Source organism: Leucoraja erinacea, chromosome 1 (assembly GCF_028641065.1).
Source record: "Leucoraja erinacea ecotype New England chromosome 1, Leri_hhj_1, whole genome shotgun sequence".
Classification (NCBI taxonomy): Eukaryota; Metazoa; Chordata; class Chondrichthyes; order Rajiformes; family Rajidae; genus Leucoraja; species Leucoraja erinaceus.
The window spans coordinates 161443825-161464265 of NC_073377.1; the positions used below are offsets into that span (position 1 = coordinate 161443825).

A 20441-nucleotide genomic window follows, 5' to 3' on the forward strand; every position below is an offset into this window, starting at 1 on the left:
TTCACAAATACGCAAGTTGATAACACTTCTATTTATGTTTTCAAAGAGAAATCTTGGCAAACTCATTGGCTGCAAAATACATCAGCGCACAGTCAGCTTCCTTTGGAGTTGGTGATACAACTCTAGATCAAGAGTCAAGGCTCAAGTCAAGAGTGTTTCATTGTCATAGCGGAACAATTAAATTCTCACTTTCAGCTGCACAACAGATATGTAAACATAGTACTCTGTAAACACCATAATAAACAAAAAAAGTTCAGTTTATATATGCAGGTGTATATTAATAATAATTATTTTTTTTTTCATGAACAAAAAATTCCTCTTTTTTTTAAAATCTCTCATTAATCATAAGATTGGATAGGGTGATAGCAGCATATTGTTCCGATGCACATGAAATAAACAGTGTTTCAAAACAAGGAACTGCAGATGCTGGTTTACATAATAAGGAAATAAAGCTAGAGTGGATCAGCAGATCAGGTCGACTCTCTGGAGAACATGGGTAGGTGACGTTTTGGGTCAGGACCCTTCTTTAAACAGAGTTGATGACATGAGCCCTGGGGTAATACTTCTATTCATTTTTTCACAAAGAAATCTGGCTCTCAATATGGGCAAGTTACCAAAGGACTACCTCGCATTTAGAGTTGGTGTAAGATCTGGGCCCCTCCTTCAAACAGTGTTGCTACTTCAAAGGAATCCGAAGACTCAGAGAGAGTACAAGAGGAGATTTACTAGTAATCTTAAACACCATAATTCAGCAACTAAGTTACAGAGATAGGTTGAACAAGTTAGGGCTTTATTCTTTGGAGCGCAGAAAGTTAAGGGGGGACTTGATAGAGGTCTTTAAAATGATGAGAGGGATAGACAGAGTTGATGTGGACAAGCTTTTCCCTTTGAGAGTAGGGAAGATTCAAACAAGGGGACATGACTTGAGAATTAAGGGACTGAAGTTTAGGGGTAACAGGAGGGGGAACTTCTTTACTCAGAGAGTGGTAGCTGTGTGGAATGAGCTTCCAGTGAAGGTGGTGGAGGCAGGTTCGTTTTTATCATTTAAAAATAAATTGGATAGTTATATGGATGGGAAGGGAATGGAGGGTTATGGTCTGAGCGCAGGTATATGGGACTATGGGAGATTATGTGTTTGGCACGGACTAGAAGGGTCGAGTATGGCCTGGTTTCCGTGCTTCAAATTGTTATATGGTTATAGGAATTATATGATTTAGAGGGCTATTTGGCAATTGGTTTAGATATCAGGATATCAGGTTGTTAAAGAAAATTGGAGTAACTGATTTTTTTATAAGAATTCATAGAATAGCTATTGAAAAAGCTCCAGAGAGCTATGGCCGGTGCCAAAACAATATTCTAAATTTATACTTACAGCCATATCTGTTTAAGTGTAGACATGAGCTTAGTGGTGAGAGTACGTAGGGATCTCCGATATGATTGGGAGAAGGGAGACTTTCAAGAGAAGGTGGAAGGAATCGGGAAAGGTCTGGTGAAACCTCTGACCAGGAAGTTACGTTTGTAATACATTTGAGAGATGTGTTATCTGAATGATGAGCAACATCGGGGATTACCCTGCTTCAGGAGGTAGATGATAATCAGGCTCTGATCGACAAGTGGATTGTTTAAAAGGAGACTGTGGCAATCTATGCCTGCTCCTCTAGATCTTGTGAGCGGTGTGACCAATATGCCAGATTAGGCAACCCATTGCTGCATTAGGGAGATGACCTGGAAGAGGCAACTGTCACTGATTTCTCCTTGGATGGCCAACAACTTGGGAAGGCAGGGATGACAGAAACGTTAGACACAAAATGCTGGAGTAACTCTGCGGGACAGGCAGCATCTTTGGATAGAAGGAATGGGTGACGTTTCGGGTTGAGACTCTTCTTCAGAGTCTGAAGAAGGATCTTGACCCGAAACTTCACCCATTCCTTCTCTCTAGGAATGCCACCTGCCCGCAGAGTTACTCCAGCATTTTGTGTCTATTTCTGATGTAAACCAGCATCTGCGGTTCCTTCCTACACAGGGATGACAATTGGTGTTTCAGACACAATCAATTGCAATCTCTGCCTCAGAGGACAAGGGCAGTACTGCAGCAGCTGATTATAAATTAAATAACCTTGACCATACAGGCAGCATATCTGGAGGGGTGTGGCAGACCTATAAAGTTAGAAATTATTTCTTAGCGAAATCACACAAAATTGGACTAGTGTTTCTGGTTTCAACCCGTGTCAATACACTTGATGTTTTCCCTGTTTCAGTTCTTCATTGTGGTCACGCTATACATAATTCAGCCTCAATTGACAAAAAATGAAGCTGAAAGCTCGAAATACTGACTACAAATAATACGGATTGTTGGATTACAGCTGAGAGTCATAGCAGACCACTGTGGTAGATTTTTGCTTTATTCATGATTAAAATTACTTTGATAACATTGGGCACCTCACAGGTTAGGTTCAGAACCAATAGCACACTACTCAAACAACTCCCAACGCATGATATTCTCTCTCTTGTGGTTTTGTACAAGCAAATGAATTTAGGGCAGCAATCTCTTTGATTGCCGTGTAGTGGTTAATTGGCAGGTGCAGGGACTTTGGCCTAGTCTCATTGGGGAGCTGCGCAGGTCATGTTTTTGTACTTCTTTCTTGAACTAAAACATGATAATGATGTTGAATATTGTTCTTGACCCATTTTACAATCTTCTGTATTGCTGCTACCAAATGGGGAACCAAATGGCGATTCTCCAAAGCCAAGCACTGCAGAGGAAGAAATGAGTGGCCATTTGGTACAAGCTAACTAATTGATCAGCCAGTAAGTAAGACAAATAATCCAGTAAGACAAATAATCCACAGATCAGTCAAGCTGCATTATATCTGAACACCATACATTTTCAAAGATCGTTCCAGAACCAAGCGGCTCGAGAGCAAAGTCTCCAGTCAAATCAAATGAGCGATTTAACTACGATTTTTGATTGGAAATAAATAAAACAGCATACCAATAATGTTAAAAAAAGATTTAGTGATTGCCACATATACTGATAAAATAAATCAACCTATTGTAACAGTAAACAAATAAAAAGGAGTGGCTGATAACGGCTGAGGTAAATATGGGATAGATTTTCATTTAGCCACTCAAGGTCTGGGTGCACTGATTGCACCTTTACTTCATACCAGATTTTGCACATTACATATTACGCTAGAACACAGAAAAAATACCAAGCTTGTTCAATCTTGATTTGTCGTTTGATATGACAGAAAATAAACAACCAAATATCGGTAAGTAAATATCAAAATAGATTTTTTTTTAAAGTACGGTTCTTGTCATACATAATTGTCAGCTTTGTCATCATGTTGGAAAAGACTACCTTAAGTCGTCAATTGATCGGATCAAGTTTCAGGTAAATGATCATTTTAAGCGACCTTACTAGCAGTGACGGAACAAAATATGTACAATGAGGTAATCTTAGCGAGATAAAATACGGCATATAAGTTACTTGCAATTGGTATGGGGACGAGACAAAGACAATAACTAGAGACAGGAAAGTAAGAGATAGCCTAAACTATTTGCTAATCTGTAAATGCAGAATATTTATGCAATTAGTGCAAACATTGATGCATCATTTTTCATCCTGTTTGGTGTAAAGTATGATTAAGCAAGGAAGTAAGCAAACACTATGGTGGGATATAAGGCTCCATAAATGTTTAAACACCCTGATCATATCTAGAACACTATGTTTAATTTTGTTCATCATTCTTCAGTAAGGATATAAACTAGCCACAGAGAACAGAATGTCACTAAATGTAAATGGAATCACAGTAATTTATCTTCCATCTCTATCCATCTTCCTTCTCCAATGTTAATACTCTTCTTTGCATGAATTTTTGAATTTCTTCAGCTTGCCACCGTCTCCTTCACTCTGCAAATCTCTTCACTGCTCAGCTCACCCCTCATCCTCAAAGCTTTTGCCAAACCGTTAGATGCTGGTCCAAAGATATAATCCTTCTTATTATAGTCTTCCTCCATGTCATCGTCCTATACATCAGCATTCCCTCCTCATCATAGGATCTATATTCTGCAATTCCCTTTACCAACAGAGTTGTGGGAGTATCGTCATAACTTGGACCACAACACTGTACGGAGGTTGCTTATGATCATCTTCTCTAGGGGAATTGCTGGCCTTGTTTGCAAAGACCACACATCAGAAAATGAATTTAAAACTTGATTATGCTTCAATGAAGTGCTATTGGCATTTTCTATAATTAAAACTGTGAAATAAATTCAATTCAATGGAGACAAACTTTGTTATTCTTCCTACTTTAAATGACTGTAAACTTCAGTAGCTAGGCTGAAGATATGCACAAAAATCTGGAGTAACTTAGCGGGACAGGTAGCATCTCTGTGTAGAAAGAATGGGTGATGTTTCGGGTCGAGACCCTTGTTCAGTTAAGGGCCTGTCTCATTTACTCGTCGAGGCACACGGGCATCGTGTGGCCGCGCGGGGCCGGTCCCACTGAGAAGCGCGGAGGGGTATGTAGTTGTGCATGACATCGCGCGGGGCTCCGAAATTTTTGTAGCGAACAAAATCTTTGCGTGCCAATGGCCTGTCGCGTAAATGATGGCCAAAGTGGGACAGGCCCAAGACCCTGGCGCGACGCAACGTCTCACCTTCAACAGCAGCAGAAGCAGGCAAACGATCGCCAAGCTCGGCCTGGGGCTCACGGCCGTTGCGGTCCGGATCCGCCCCCACTTCTACTCCCAGAGCGGGGCCAAGAAAATTGAAGATAGACACAAAATGCCGGAGTAACTCAGCGGGACCGGCAGCATCTCTGGAGAGAAGCAATGGGTGACGTTTCGGGTCAAGACCCTTCTTTCAGACTGAAGAAGAGTCTCGACACGAAACATCACCCATTGCTTCTCTCCAGAGATGCTGCCGGTCCTCTGAGTTACTCCAGCATTTTGTGTCCATCTTCAAATGACGTCACGCGCTCCAGACGGCTGTGCGGGCGCATGAAGTCCGTCGCGCCTTAGCGTGCCAAGGACATGTAAGTGGGACAGGGGCTTTAGGCTGTTGGGTGCTTTTGCAGGGTTTTTTAAACTTAACATTAACACTGAATCATGTAAATGGCTTGCAGTGGTTAAAAGTTAGTCTTTATGCTTTTAAGTCTGCACTCGATCACTTGTAACTACAAGACATTGAGGGAGTGATTGTGGGAGTAACAGTACCTTTCCAGAGGAGAAGATACATATGTGTGCAGAAATGGGGCACACATCACATATGCAATGGGAGAGCTGGCTCTTGGCATGGAATGCTTGAACCTAGTCATAGCGAGTGGCAGAAGTGAAAGATGCGACTACCTTGTGTCTCATTCTCCTTATCAAATCCCAATCATACAGAAAGATGAATAGGCCTTTTAGTCCAGTAAAAATTATATGAGGTGTATTATTACATTCTATAACAATTTTATCCCTTTTGCTCCTAATTCCATTGGCAAACAAAATATCTAACAATTGCATAGAAATATCGACAATAGGAGTAGGCCATTCAGCCCTTTGAGCCAGCACCGTCATTCAATATGATCATGGCTGATCATCCATTATCAATACCCTGTTCCTGCTTTCTCCCTGTATCCCTTGATTCCTTTAGCCCTAAGAGCTATATCTAACTCTTTGAAAATATCCAGTGAATTAGCCTTCACATCAATCTGTGGCAAAGAATTCCACAGATTCACAACTCTCTGGGTGAAATCTACAGATTCACAACTCTCTGGGTGATAACCAATACAGATTGTAAACCAATAATTCACCTAGCATCAAATGTCATCATTCTTTACATGTAGAAGCATTCCTTAACCTCATTTTTGAAATACCCAGCTCCAATTTGTAGTCCATGTTCTCTGGTTATAGAATCCCAAAATGCATAGGAATATATGAACTTTCTCAATGTCTTTGTAATAGTTGGAAAACTTCAATCATATATCACCTCTTAAACAGTTTGATTCCAAGGCATGCTATTTGTGTGATTATAATTTCATCTTGGCAGTCCTGGGAGAATCCTGGTAAATCTACACAGCCTTCCACCCAAGCGTAAGATATAATTAACAAAGTGTGGTGCCCAGGGTGATTCACTGTACTCCAGATGTGTATAATGAATGTGTTTTTACAATCGTCATATAGCATCACCCCATATGTTTTAGTGTGGTTGTGTCTCCCCCCCCCAACCACCCCCGTCAACCAGTTCTTAGTTCTCATTTTTATAGGAAGCTTTAATGTGTAATCCTATGATTCCTTTATTCTAGTTTTAAAAAATTCTCCTGTCTCTGCCTCTAAAGAATTCTTATAAAAAAAAACTTTTTTCCAAAGTATTTTTAAGGGTCTTGCAATTCTTCTCAATTTATTGTTAATTCTGATACCAATTGCAGATGAATTTGATCTTCCTTTAAAGGCATCTTTAATACTCCTAAGAATTAGCATGAATTCATTTTAGAATGCAGCATGATTTGCACGACTCTCAGTAAGGAGAAATGGTGTTTACTTTCAATTCCTGTATTCATTTTTTCTGTTATTCGCAGCTGGTTCATAATAATATCCCAATGCTAAAAAATAATACGATGAATCATTACTCCTGGTTTATTTTCAACCATATTTCTCAACTTAATAAGCTTAATGTAAGTTCAAGACTTGTTGTTGACTCAATTGTGAACTCTACGTACTGAATACATAACTATCATGTTGTAGTTACTTTCCTCAAGACAATCCCTAACTTTGAGATTACTGATTAATCTTATCTCACATACAGGAATAAAATAGATTGTTCCTGAGTTGGTTTCATGGTGTATTGCATCAGGGAACAGATCTGAATGCATTATATAGGGTGGGTTGCACGTAAGGTAAGGTCACAGGGTCATAGGGCTTGACGCACGGAGCCGCTCAATCCATCTGGAGGACATCGCAGCTTCCGGTATATGTTGTTCATACACGAAACGTGTACTTTCCTACCTGTTAAAAAACGCCAAAATGTTGAATTTTTGCGCTGGAAAAAAATTGCGGAAATCGGGGTAAGCGTGAGAGACATGTACCCAACTTCAGAATTCCAAAAGTGAAGCGAAATGAAGGTAAAGAGAATCGAGAGCTGAAGGGACAACAACAGCTAAAGTGCTTGGCCATGCAGATATCAAAATTGAAAATATTGGGAATTTATTGCTTTGCTCACTGCATTTTATCAACAGTAAAGCATTATTTGTGTTTTTTCTTGATTCCTTTGGTATCTAAAAAGTCTCAGAAATGATAAATCTGGTTGTAAATTTTGCTTCAGAGACGTTTTCTTTTTGTATGTAAAAACCCACGAGAACCATGGGCGATTTTTAAATTTTACAGCTAGATTTATCACTTCTGAAACTTTTTAGAGGCCAAAGAAATCAAGAAAAACCATATATAATGCCTTACTGTTGATGAAGTGCAGTGAGCAAATGGCCAACAACAGCCAAGCACTTTGGCTGTTGTTGTCCCTTCAGCTCTCGCTTCTATCTACCATAATTTCTCCTCACTTTAGGAATTCTGAAGTAGGATAAATGTCTCTCACGCTTATCCCGATTTCGGCGGATTTTAACGGGCCCACTACGCTGGAAACAATGGTCAGTGCGTACCAGCAGTTCATCGCGTGTACTCCATTTGGCATAGGGTGGCAACAGTACGGTTCATGGGTCGTGACCCAACTGCCATGCAACCTCCCTATAAAATTGTTCCCAAAACTACTTTGCCAATTTGGTTTGCTCAGACTAAATGAGGATTCAAATCCCCATCTGATCACTTTGCCAAAGATTTGCCAAAAGCTCGACTTACTTTTAAGAGGGATAGGGGTGAAACACATGAGAATGGGAACAGTTTAGGTGGCCATATTGATTGGCATGGATGAGTTGAGCTGGGGGGCATGTTTTCTTGCTGTATGATTCTTTTAATTCCCTCTCTCCATGTGAGCTGACATCAAAGCAGGGCAGAAACCACTAATCGGAGTTTGTTGCTCCGTGAAATCTCTTAGATCTATATCAATGCTTTTGTTTTCCAAGATCATTGTTCACTATTGACATTAAGTAAACCTTTATTAACAATGCTATCATACCCATCAACTTATTTACCTAATTTCTCACTTTGACTGCCTTTTCCTAAAGGTGAGAAACCCTGGAATCTACAGTTCACACTTGGCCACGAGTAACAGCTGTTCGATCAAGCCAATTTCTCTCCATTTGTGTCAGTATAATGTCTTTTTGTCTTTAATGCTTAATACATTTAGGTACAATGGTCTATAAATTCATCCTCGCCAGAAACTCAATAACAGCACTTCTGTTTCCAAATATAGTTCTAATAGTTGATGAGATTTTTTGTGGCTTATGCCTTTATTATTAATGTCTTAAAATTAATTTTACTTTGTACACCAATATACTATTACTATTATTTTTTTGTATCCTTCTTATCTTTAATCTGATTTTGCTCAATATGGCTTTGATCTTTCCCTTTAAATCTGTAACGTTTCTCTCAGCTAACCCTTCCCTAAAGTTTTCATTGTAAACCTCCATATACAATCAACCTTTGTTATTCCACTTAGTTTTAAACAAGGGGAGGTGCAGCCCATCACCGTGGAACAGCGCTCTCCTTTCCCAATATTGGTACGTTCGTGTCCTAGATATGGAGACCCCTGTCTCTTTCAGCCAGGAATTCAACTCTGTTGCACACAGCTCCAGGAAAATCCCCTTCCCTTGAAATTCTGCATTTTAATTTCAACCCTAGATTCACAAACCCCCAGCATAGCCTCACCCTCAGATCCAACAGTACATCAAGTTTCTATCAAAGATCCTATAGCAAGCAAGATGGTCCACTCGACGAAAAAGACCTAGTACGGTCATGGGCAGATTCATGGGTAATTTAAGGCCCCATTTCCGTAACCGGCTTCCGTCTCCGCACCAAAGATCCCGTAGGATACTAGTGCGGAGACGGAAGCCGGTTATGGAAACATCCCCGTAAAAATAAAAGTTATTTGGTAAAAATCTTCTCATTTTCAGAATTTTAATTTGTTAACACAAACTGTTCCCCCGCAACGTTGATTACACTGCGAGTCGGGTCGGGTTGGGTTACGGAAATGGATGAAAAAAAGGCCCACGTTCCGTTCCATTGCATACTACACATCAGCCCCATTGCATTTAGCAGGAGTGGTCTATCTTGTTCCGTTATAGGATCTTTGGTTTCTATGTGAACCAGAACAACAGCATATTTATTGCCCATCCCAATGCAAGTTTTTCTGCAATCCAAGGAAGATACCTTAATTTTATCCATCCGTTATTCAGACTTTGCTCCTATGCATAAGGGAATCATGCCTCACATATGTTGGATGTTGGTGCTCTTTAATTTAAAAAATAATGATTCTTTTGTAAGAATTCAGCTGGCATAGCTTTATATCTCAGAAAGAAGACACCATGCAGGAACATGCTCCAGCTAAACATTGAAAATGGCACTCTGTGCCATGGGGGAGCCCATAGCTCTTATAGAGCCTGTGATCCTTTGTAAAACAAGAATGAAATGTACTCAGCTCTCTTAAAGCAACAGTCCTGAAGAAGGGTGACGTTTCGGGTTTCATGTTTTCCTCATCTCGGTCCTAAAAGATTTCCCCCTTATCCTTCAACTGTGACCCCTTGTTCTGGACTTCCCCGACATCGGGAACAATCTTCCTGCATCTAGCCTGTCCAACCCCTTAAGAATTTTGTAAGTTTCTATAAGATTCCCCCTCAATCTTCTAAATTCTAGCGAGCACAAGCCGAGTCTATCCAGTCTTTCTTCATATGAAAGTCCTGACATCCCAGGAATCAGTCTGGTGAACCTTCTCTGTACTCCCTCTATGGCAAGAATGGCTTTCCTCAGATTAGGAGACCAAAACTGTACGCAATACTCCAGGTGTGGTCTCACCAAGACCACCTCTTGAGAGTCATATAAATCATGCAGCACACCAAGGTAACTGTGTTACTGCCAATGCCTTGACGCAGCCTATCCATAGCTCGCCCAGCAATAACCATTTAAAAAAATCAATTATCAAGATGGATGCATCAGGACTATGCAGAATTCAAGCAACAGTCAGTAGAAACCAATCAACAACTAATCTCCATGTGGCTGGTTTGAGGAGGGTGGATGGGTGGGGGAGAAAATGTGGAGTTGCGACTGATGTGGGCCAGTATCCCTGCTACCTAAAGCCTGATGTTGTGAATGTACTTGGAAAATATTAACTGGAGCACTGAAGACCAAAACAATGACACTAGCACCAGATCAACCACGCATGGATCAGGATCATGATTGATTTATTGCACATAATTCCAATAATGCATAAACAATACGAATATGTGTGCGTGTCACACCAGTATCATTCTGGACTCAAAACTAAAACGGCAGGAAACCCGTGGATGAATTTTCTATGTCCCAAAATGCTAGAGGTATCCCAACGTTTAACAAGAAAAGCATTCTGAGCTCTGTTCACTATTACACTCCCTTCAGAATTAAAAGTGAGATATAGCTTTCATCAGTTTTTAATCCTTGAGAAATGTTTACACATCACTCATTGTTAGTGCTTTTAAGTGCAGCTATCATACAATGTATAGATAATTTGGACTGTCACCTGCCAAAGCCCTGAACCTACATAAATAACAATGATTCCATAAAATCTAATGCGTACCCTATTCACCTCTACTATTTAATAACACTTTTATGTATCTATGGTCACACATTTTGTACTTCAACTGTTTCCAAATCTACATAATGTACATATTGAGCAATGCTTTGCATTCAGAGAGGTGGTTGTTTTTGCCTAATTGCTGACATCACCTACAACTTCACATTCAGACAAGTTGTATGTGAGTGATTAACCTACTGTTGTTACTTCCCATTAGTGATTAACCTGTTAATGTCACTTGCCATTAGTGATTAACCTATATACAGTGCCCTCCATAATGTTTGGGACAGAGACCCATCATTTATTTATTTGCCTCTGGACTCCACAATTTGAGATTTGTGATAGAAAAAAATCACGTGGTTAAAGTGCACACTGTCAGATTTTAATAAAGGGGATTTTTATACATTTTGGTTTCACCATGTAGAAATTACAGCAATTACAACATAGTCCAGTCCCCCACCCCAATTTCTGCTGGGCAATGAAAGTTAAATGCAACTCGACAGGTTTGCATTTATTCAGGAAATCAATTTGTGTTTTGGCTCTTTCAACATGGCGTATAGAACTGTAACAATTTGAAAAAAGTTAATTGTGACAATGGAACTAGTAAAAGGTGACATTCTTATAATTATAAAAATGAAGGGAAAATTGAATAATGTTGCGATATAATATATTTCTAACCGGATTTTGATGGACTTACAATGTCATAACATTAGAATGTTAGAATGTTTCCCACCTTAGTCCCTGAGAAATAGTTGAACATTTTACACGATCCAAGGAGAAATAGGAGAAAATAAGATTACAAAGATATGAGTAACTGAAAAGGAAAGGCAGTAAATCTTGCATCTGCAAATTAATAATCTACAAAGTTCGACATCACTGCATTTGAGGTCAAGTTTGAGGTAGTAATATGATTCTCAAAAAATGTCATGCCTCACCAATCTGGTGTAAATGTTTTAGGCCATTAAACTAGTAGATTTGAACTTACCAAAAACACACACAAAAGTACAATAAGAATATGTCCTCGTTGTTCACGATCCCATCTAGTTTTGCTGGATTATCAAGCTTCTGCCATGCAGTCACCGGGTGATCATGCAAACTCCGCACAGTCCTAAAGTGTGTTTATGTTTCTTGCCAGTTTACTCTCATAGTCTAAGGTACACAAAAATGCTGGAGAAACTCAGTGGGTGCAGCAGCATCTATGGAGCGAAGGAAATAGGCAAAGTTTCGGGCCAAAACTTTGCCTATTTCCTTCGCTCCATAGATGCTGCTGCACCCGCTGAGTTTCTCCAGCATTTTTGTGTACCTTCGATTTTCCAGCATCTGCAGTTCCTTCTTAAATACTCTCATAGTCTATCTCAGTCTTCATTAACATTTTAATCCTTCTATGTTGAGGTATAACATGATTCCAACCTTAGGCTAACTGCTATTTTTGACAGCGATCTCATCGCTGGATTAGGCATTTTTTCTTTACTGACCTTTCAATGTATGTTAATGTATCACTGCCAACTCTCCCCTCATACCTCAGTAGTTTCCTTCGCTTCGACCCCTAGTTTTGAATTGAATTGTGCCACCTTCAAACACTAAAAACACTGTCTTGTAATATTCAGATTAGGGCTTGTAAGTAAGATTATTGAAAAGCCTCATTGCACAACACAGGATCTAAAATAGATTGTTTTGTCATTGACCAGGAAAATCACGAAGCATTAATTCCAGATTCATCCACCATCTTATTATCATCGATTTGGCTGTCCAGTCTAATTGTAGATTAATGTTCCCATGAATCCCCATGTTACATTCAACTCATTTGCTGACTTGCCATGCCAAAATATCATTTTTACTGATATTTTATGCCTTTTATTTTTCTTGTTAAATTTGGCAAAAACGTATTCTACTTTTACATCATGATCTGCCAGGCCAAGTCCATTTATCACCACTGTACTAATCACATCCATCGATGGCATATTTCCACCTTCTTTTACCTTTCTAATTGTCAAAAATCTTGGAACATTGAACTCCCAACTTTGTTTGCCCTGCAATTACATTTCTACAATGGCAATCATTTCCTCTATCTGTGCCAATAATTCTATCTTGTTGCAATGGCTGTGAAAGTTTAGATATAGCATGTGTAATGTTGCCAATTTCACAATTATCTGTACCTTGACCTCATTGGCTGCTTATCTGTTTCTGTGCCAATTTACTGTTAAAATGGAAGTCGTTTATACAGGTGCATAAATGCATTTGGCGTAGTTCAGAATGTTGATGTGCTGTGGACACCATTTTCTACATGGACCTTAGGCATTGTCAAAGTAATTGAGACCTGATTTGTATGAGGGGAGAATTGGGAACAATATGATGTTTGCAGGGAAGTTTGGGAAGGGGAGATAAGGGTGGAAGGCACTGTTATGGGGTACTTCATGTGGTTGAGGGATCAAGGGCTGAATCTATGTGGTTCTATCTGAGAAACAGTAGAACATTTATTCTGTTTGAGTCTAAAACATAGGCGATATGTACAGTATTTGGAGGGGATCAAATTTCCAAGCAAATTGCAAAATGATAGAATAACATAGATATTAAGGATCCCTTCAGTTACTTTGGTAAAGTGACAGAGTAAAGGAAAAAGAGTTCCAGATAATTTTCATGACCAATAGGTTTACAGTCTTGCAAGGAAGAAAGTAATGCCCCTGTCCCACTTAGGAAACCTGAACGGAAACCTCTGGAGACTTTGCGCCCCACCCAAGGTTTCCGTGCGGCTCCCGGAGGATGCAGGTGGTTGCTGGTGGTTGCAGGTAGTGGAAGCAGGTAGGGAGACTGACAAAAACCTCCGGGAACCGCACAGAAACCTTGGGTGGGGCGCAAAGTCTCCAGAGGTTTCCGTTCAGGTTTCCTAAGTGGGACAGGGGCATAATGCTGAATCTGATGGAACATAACATTATAGAACTGCAAACAACATTCACTTGTATCATAATTTCAGCACAACAAATGATTGTGACATACTTCAAAAGAGTATTATCAAACAAAAAGTAATGCTGTCATAAAAACAAAGTGTTAGACCAGCTAATCAAATGGTGGATTTGAGAGATAAGTTTTATTTTAGGAGTCTCGTACAAGAGTAAAAAATGTTTATTTGTCATATGCACCGAATATGAACTGGAACAATGGATTTTGAACTTGCTTTAGCTATACAGGGACATTGAATGCAACAACGACAAAACAAAATATACAATTAACTATCAGTTATTCTAAGTAAATTAGAATAAACTAAGTAAAGAGAGTAACGAGGAGAAGACATTTAGAGAAGGCATTCTACAGCTACTGCTCTGTTGGTTGAAATGGTGATACCATTGAATTTGGGGATAATTAAGACAGCAGGTCTGGAAGAGTTTTACAGAGCTGGAATATATTGGAGATAAGGAGATACAAGTCCAGAGAGCAGTTAAAATAAGAAAATTATTCAATCAAGATTTTGCTTCGGTAGGAGTCAGCAATAAAGGGTAATGAATGAATGGAATTTAGTGGATGCTAGAACATGGGTATAGTTTTAGATGACTTGAAGTTTGCAATTTGCTGAGAGCAAAGTGAAATAGGTTGGCATGAATAACCAAGTCTGGACATGAGAGTGTGGACAATTTCAGCTGCAGATTTAATGGCATATCTTACAACTAGTGTTGATCAATGCTACAGTAGGTATTGTATTTTGACATTGCAGTAAGAATCATGTTTGTGCAATGGAAATGGTAGGTTTTGTCAGGACAAGTTTAAATCTAAAGAAGGGTCTCAACCCGAAACATCACCCATTCCTTCTATCCAGCGATGCTGCCTGTCCCACTGCGTTACTCTAACATTTTGTGCCTATCTTCGTCTTTAATTGATCGAGTAGTTTTTGGTGATTTATTATTCACCATCCAAAATGGTGTAAGATGGAAATAAATAAAATGAATGTACATGATACAGTTCGCTCCATGATGTTTGGGACAAAGACCCATCATTTATTTATTTGCCTCTGTACTCCATATTTTGAGATTTGTAATAGAAAAAAAAATTACATGTTCTTAAAGTGCTGTCATGTTGTGAGATTTTAATAAAGGCCATTTTTATACATTTTGATTTCACCATGTAGAAATTACAGCTGTGTTTATACATAGTCCCCCCATTTCAGGGCACCATAATGTTTGGGACACAGCAATGTCATGTAAATGAAAGTAGTCATGTTTAGTGTTTTGTTGCATACCCAATGCATGCAATGACTGCTTGAAGTCTGTGATTCATGGACATCACTAGTTGCTGGGTGTCTTCTTTGGTGATGCTCTGCCAGGCCTGTATTGCAGCCATCTTTAACTTATGCTTCTTTCGGAGGCTAGTCTCCTTCAGTTTTCTCTTCAGCATATAAAAGGCACGCTCAATTGGGTTCAGATTGGGTGATTGACTTGGCCACTCACGAATTGACCATTTTTTAGCTTTGAAAAACTCCTTTGTTGCTTTAGCAGTATGTTTGGGATCATTGACTTGCTGTTGAATGAACCGCCGGCCAATGAGTTTTGAGGCATTTGTTTGAACTTGAGCAGATAGGATGTGTCCATACACTTCAGAATTCATTATGCTACTACCATCAGCAGTTGTATCATCAATGAAGATAAGTGAGCCAGTATCTTCAGCAGCCATACATGCCCACGCCATAACACCCCCACCACCGTGTTTCACAGATGAGGTGGTATGCTTTGGATCTTGAGCAGTTCCTTCTCTCCTCCTTACTTTGCTCTTGCCATCACTCTGATATAAGTTAATCTTCGTATCATCTGTCCACAAGACCTTTTTCCAGAACTGTGGTTGCTCTTTTCCAGAACTATGGTTGCAAACTGTAACCTGGCCATCCTATTTTTGCGGTTAGCCAGTGGTTTGCATCTTGCAGTGTAGCCTCTGTATTTCTGTTCATGAAGTCTTCTGCGGACAGTGGTCATTGACAAACCCACACCCGACTCCTGAAGAGTGTTTCTGATCTGTCGGACAGATGTTTGAGGATTTTTCTTTATTATAGAGAGAATTCTTCTGTCATCAGCTGTGGAGGTCTTCCTTGGCCTGCCAGTCCCTTTACGATTAGTAAGCTTACCAGTGCTCTCTTTCTTCTTAATGATGTTCCAAACAGTTGATTTTGGTAAGCCTAAGGTTTGGCTGATGTCTCTAACAGTTGTATTCTTGTTTCCCACTCCCATAATGGCTTCTTTGACTTTCATTGGCACAACTTTGGTCCTCATGTTGATAAACAGCAATAAAGGTTTCCAAATGTGATGGAAAGACTGGAGGAAAGACTAGGTGCTGAGAGCTCTCTTATACCTGCATTCAGGAGGCAATTAAACACACCTGAGCAATTACAAACACCTGTGAAGCCATGTGTCCCAAACATTATGGTGCCCTGAAATGGGGGGACTATGTATAAACACAGTTGTAATTTCTACATGGTGAAACCAAAATGTATAAAAATACCCTTTAATAAAATCTGACAATGTGCACTTCAACCACATGTGATTTTTTTTCTATTACAAATCTCATATTGTGGAGTACAGAGGCAAATAAATAAATTATGAGTCTTTGACCCAAACATTATGGAGGGCAATGTATAGTAAATGTCATGGGTGTAATGCCTAAAAATTGATCCTAGCTAGTAGCATTGAACTCAATTGAAAAATAACTTGATGGTACTTGGACTGGGATGGATTTTTAGGATAGGTTGCTTGATCAGGTGACTTGTAAAGATACGAGTCAAAGTCAAATAAACTGTAGATACAGGGAAATATAAAATAAACACAGTGAGTGCTCAAAATATTCAGCAGGTCAGGCATAATAATGTTAATGTTTCAAATCAGTAAGTTTTCATCAGTCCAAAGTTATCCTTCCTCAGTTTGCTGAATGGTCTGACATGAATTTTTAACTCTTTCTCTCTCCATCAATTCTTCCCGATCCTCTTGAGTATTTCCATCATTCTCTGATCTCATATGTGGAGCCCTATCTGCGGTTTTGGTCAGTAGACGAGATAGTATCATGCCTGACCAGAAGCGTAGAGGAGCAACGAGGCTCATGTTTGGTGAAAGAAGAACAGGGAGGAAAAAATTGGTAGATTTTTCAAACGCAAAGGAAGCATTTCAGGTATATATAGGAAAGGGAAATATTTTAAATAAGTTCCTTTCATTATGTCCTGTCCCATTAATTTATCATCATTATGGGGCGGCACGGTGGCAGTCTTACAGCACTAGAGACCTGGGTACTATCCTGATTACGAGTGCTGTCTGTACAGAGTTTGTACGTTCTCCCTGTGAGCGCTTGGGTTTCAAAGGTCTGTTCATTGTCACGTATACCAATTAAGGTACAGGTTTTCGCCAGGTGCTTCGGTTTCCACCCACAATTGGCTTCGGTAAAGATTGTAAACTATCCCTGGTGTATAGGATAGTGCTAGTGTGTATGGGAATCACTGGTCAGCGCAGACTCGGTGGGCTGAAGGCCTGTTCTGTATCTCTAAACTATCTCTAAACTAAACTCATTAGTAGTTATCCTCCAGAAAATGAGGTTAAATAACTTGGGCCTGATGGTTATGCAGGGAAGAGAAAAAAACACAGTAAATGCCAGTTGAACAAAATAACCTTCCCCAAATGAATTACATTTGGATGTGCTTAGCCCAGCTTCTTATGAACATGCTTTAACTTTCATTATGAAAAACCTCATACTTCGCAAAAAAAAAAAAAAAAAAAAAATCAGTAGAATGAAATGAGGACATAAACCTATGGAACAAAATGATGATATCTACTTTTGTTGCTCAAAACAATTTTTTTTAATTGTGAAAAAATATTGTAATGTTAATGTTCAAAGGAATTTAAGATGTCCCTGTACAAAAGTCACCACCAAAAGCCAACCTGCCACAATTAAGAAGGCTAAAAGTGCGTTGACCTTTATTTCATTAGGTTTTGAGCATAGGAGTAAATATATCTTACTGTAATTATACAGGGCCTTGGTGAGACTGCACCCGGACGTTTTGATCTTTTTTACCAATGAAAAGGATACACTTTCCATAGAAGGAGCTCCGGTTTCATCTCACATTCCAAAGACGTACTAATTGGTTGATCAGTTGGCAATGGTAAAATGCCCCTAGTGTGTGGGTTGTGTTATAGATTCTGCGAGGACTTGAGGGGAATGTGCAGAGAGTAAAATGGATAAATGTAGGATTAGAGTAAATAAACAATTGATGGCTGGTGTAGACTCAGTGGGCCAAAGGACCTGTTATGATGCCATATAACTGAAAGGTAGACAAAAATGCTGGAGAAACTCAGTGGGTGAGGCAGCATATATGGAGCGAAGGAATAGGTGATGTTTCGGGTCAAGACCTTTCTTCAAACTCAACCCGAAACATCACCTATTCCTTTGCTCCATAGAGGCAGCCTCACCCGTTGAGTTTCTCCAGCATTTTTGTCTACTTTCTATTTTGCCAGCATCTGCAGTTCTTTCTTAAACCATATAACTCAATAAACTTTATGAGCTTCCTCTTGTAAACACTATATTTATGTGGCTGGTCTGATTAAGTTATGGATCAAAGGTGGCTTTCAGGCTGTTGATAGCGGGTTCAATTAATGTATTAATGCTGAATGTCACATAACAGTGATTGAACATGATCATTAACATTAAGTTGATACTTGCTAGTAAGCTTGTTATTCATGACAGGGTAACTATGTGTAAAGATTATCCTCTAAGGAATTAGTTAAAACTAGACTAAGTGGGACCCATTGGGTCCCATGTTCACACGGGAGGGCTGGTCCCCTGACGCAATATTCCACCTCTCCATCAATTCCAATATTGGTGGCCAGTGGGGGTGCTTTCTGGAGTGCTGGTGTGGGTTCTTGGGGTGGCAGCTCAGTCCCTCAAGCCTGATCTGCTGGCAGCTAACTCACGGCTGGTGGGCTGGCAGTTGACTCATGACTATTCCTTGAAATGCCATTTCAAGCAGGGTGCAAGGCCACCAAATTCAAATCCGTGTTCCTACCATTTCAAGCAGGGTGCAAGACCACCAAATCCAAGTGCAGTTTCTTACCACTATGAGCAGGGTGCAAGGCCACCGAATTCAAGTGCAGTTTCATACCACTTCAAGCTGGATGCAAGGCCACCAAATTCAAGTGCAGTTTCATACCACTTCAAGCAGTTTCATTCCACTTCAAGCAGGGTCGAAGGCCACCAAATTCAAATGCAGCTTCATACCATTTCATGCAGGGTGAAACCACCATAAAACCACACAAAACATCAAACTCACAGTTCAGTAGACATTCAGTGCGTTCAGTTGATTCACAGCTCAGACAAAGTCGTGACCTCTTCCTCCCCCTCAGACTGAGCCGCACCTTAACTTCCGGGTTTTATAACCCCTCCCCCTCCCACCAGAAAAGGTGTGGCTTTCAGGCCGTGATTGACAGGAGAGAGATTCTCAACATTTTTTAAACACTAATAACGCTTTTATTTTTCATTGATGGGAAGAATTCTCTGCACCTGCTCAACGGAGGGGGGACTGAGTAAGATGGCCAAAAATCAGCCGTAAGTGGTAGCATTTTATCTTAAATCAATATACAGTGCAAATAGGAAGTAAGTGCATTTGCAGTAGTGCCTTTTAACTTCAAGCCAAAACACCCAAGCCGCCATTTGCAGTAAGTAGTGACTTTCAACTTCAAGCCACCATTTGCAGTAAGTAGTGCCTTTCAATCTCAAGCCAAAGCACCCAAGCCACCATTTGCAGTAAGTAGTGCCTATCAACTTCAAGCCAAAGCTCCCAAGCCACCATTTGCAGTAATCAGTGCCTTTCAACTTCAAGCCAAAGCACCCAAACAACTATTTGCAGGCAGTGCCTTTTTACTTGAAACAAACCATATTTTCATTTTCAAACCACATTAAGGGTACTCACAGTTGTATTGACATTTGGTCAGTGTTATTCAGAGCTCAGAGAGTCATGACCCTTGGTTTCATCCATCTTGCAGAGACTAAGTGAGGCACACCACTTCCTGGTTTTATAGTCCCTCCCCCTCCCTCCAGCAGGGGCAGCAGAGGGAATAGTGTATTTTTAAAAAACATTAATATCTCTCTGATTTTTCATCGATGGATAATATCCTCCGCACCCGTAAGGCGGAGAGGGGCTCTGAGCGAGGTGGCCAAAAATGACGGTCGTAGGTGGCGATGTTCTGTCAGAAATCGCAGCACAGTGGGCCAAAAGCGGTCAAGATAAGAGATTTAGTAATATAGATTTTTAGAAGCCACAAACATGGTTTATAATGGACAACAATTAATGTTATCTGAAGATAGACACAAAATGGTGGAGTAACTCAACGGGACAGGCAGCATTTCAGGAGAGAAGGAATGGGTGACGTTTCGGTTCGAGACCTTCTTCAAATGCTGCCTGTCCCGCTGAGTTACTCCAGCATTTTGTGTCTACCTGAGTAAGAGTTAGTCTTGGCATCATATTCGGCACTGACATGTGGACTGAAGGGCCTGTTCATGTGCTGTACTTTCCTATATTCTTGATCTACTTATTTATTTTATTAAATATTGTTTGGAGATTTTGATACCCCCTGATAGAAAACATAGAAACATAGAAAATAGGTGCAGGAGTAGGCCATTCGGCCCTTCGAGCCTGCACCGCCATTCGATATGATCATGGCTGATCATCCAACTCAGTATCCCATCCCTGCCTTCTCTCCAGTACCCCTGATCCCTTTAGCCACAA

General features: G+C 40.0%; 2 protein-coding genes across 4 annotated transcripts in view; one reads left to right on the forward strand and one right to left on the reverse strand.

Annotated features, from left to right (window-relative positions):
- The window catches only part of idua (alpha-L-iduronidase), a 137570-nt gene that overhangs the window by 80473 nt on the left and 36656 nt on the right, over positions 1-20441 (reverse strand). The window lies entirely within an intron of this gene.
- Positions 1-20441, forward strand: part of slc26a1 (solute carrier family 26 member 1) — a 44812-nt gene that overhangs the window by 8082 nt on the left and 16289 nt on the right. The window contains exon 1 of one of the 2 annotated variants that reach the window (XM_055646995.1): positions 2835-3272. The exons of the other annotated variant lie outside the window; for it this stretch is intronic. The gene's annotated coding sequence lies outside the window, so the exon portion shown is untranslated. Of the gene's footprint in view, positions 1-2834; positions 3273-20441 lie in introns of those variants that run through there. 2 annotated transcript variants of the gene reach the window in all.